Source organism: Triticum dicoccoides, unplaced genomic scaffold (genome assembly GCF_002162155.2).
Source record: "Triticum dicoccoides isolate Atlit2015 ecotype Zavitan unplaced genomic scaffold, WEW_v2.0 scaffold140324, whole genome shotgun sequence".
NCBI lineage: Eukaryota > Viridiplantae > Streptophyta > Magnoliopsida > Poales > Poaceae > Triticum > Triticum dicoccoides.
In genome coordinates, this window is record NW_021199495.1 from 1 (window position 1) to 1475 (window position 1475).

At 56.8% G+C, this 1475-nt stretch overlaps 1 long non-coding RNA gene across 1 annotated transcript; it reads left to right on the forward strand.

The window, feature by feature from the left end:
- The first annotated feature begins 13 nt into the window (after positions 1 to 13).
- Positions 14 to 783, forward strand: LOC119343780. The gene is made up of 2 exons (XR_005166261.1): positions 14 to 196; positions 433 to 783. It is a non-coding gene; the product is annotated as an uncharacterized LOC119343780 (long non-coding RNA).
- Positions 784 to 1475: the final 692 nt, after the last annotated feature.

Below are 1475 nucleotides of genomic sequence, written 5' to 3' on the forward strand. Positions count from 1 at the left end.
GCGCAGTACGGCCCCTACTCCCCCGTCGGCTCGGTCCTGCCAGCCCCTGCACCAGCGCACGCCCCGACGGCTGGCAACCCATGGGAGACGCCGGCGCTCCAGCATGCCCTCCTCTCGATGCAGCAGCAACCCTACTCGGGGGGAGGCGATTGGTTCCTTGACACAGGCGCATCTTCACACATGGCTGCCCATCCCGGTACTCTCTCTCTCACCTCTTCTCGTCACCATCCCACTCATATCATAGTTGGTGACGGCACATCTCTCCCTGTCTCACATGTCGGCTCTACCGCTCTTCCCACCTCCTCTCGGCCTCTCCATCTTAATAACATCTTAGTTTCCACTTCTCTCATTAAGAACTTAATTTCTGTTCGTGCACTTACTCGTGACAATTTTGTTTCCGTGGAATTTGACCCGTTTGGCTTCTCTGTTAAGGATCTGCATTCCGGGACGGTGGTGCTCCGATGTGACAGCCCCGACGAGCTCTACCCGCTTCGCATCGCGCCTCACACCACCGCGACTGCCCTCCTCGCCGACACAACCAGCTCCACGCTCTGGCATGCCCGCCTCGGCCATCCCGGGCACGCCGCTTTATCTAGGGTTTTAGCTACCTTTCCTTTCAAATGTAATAAAGTGCACGAACACTCATGCCATGCTTGTCAGCTAGGAAAACATACTCGACTTCCTTTTCCGGAATCCTCCCATGTTGCTCCCTCTCCCTTTCATACATTGCATTGTGACGTCTGGACATCTCCGGTTGTGAGTAATTCAGGTTTTTCTTTCTTTCTTGTTGTGTTGGATGATCACACCCATTATGCTTGGACGTTCCCGTTGCGTCGTAAATCGGATGTCTTTGAGATACTAATCACTTTTCATGCGTATGTAGCCACCCAATTCCAGCGCCCCATCCTCCAATTCCGCACCGACAACGGCCGTGAGTTCGACAACCGCGCGTTTCGCTCGTTCCTCGCCTCTCACGGGATCCTCTTCCAATTATCTTGCCCATACACATCCCAGCAAAATGGTCGCGCTGAGCGCATCATCCGCACTCTCACCGACGGCATGCGCACCCTTCTCTTTCACTCGCACGCCCCCCCCACCTTCTGGCCCGATGCCCTCTCCACCGCCACATATCTCCTCAATCGTCGTCCATGTCGCCCACGCCGCCGACACACACCCTACGAACTGCTCTTTGGCTCCCCGCCGTCGTACGCACACCTCCGCGTTTTTGGGTGCCTATGCTACCCCAATACGGCTTCTACTGCTGCCCACAAACTCGCGCCGCGGTCCGTTGCTTGTGTGTTCCTCGGCTATCCTACTGATCACTCCGGCTATCGTTGCTACGATCCAGTCTCCGGGCGTGTGCTTCTGTCCCGTCACGTTCACTTCGACGAGACACAGTTCCCTTTTGTGCAGGCTGCTGGATCCTCGACGGCCACTACACCACCGCCGCTGCTCGTCGGCTCTGCCAACCAGCC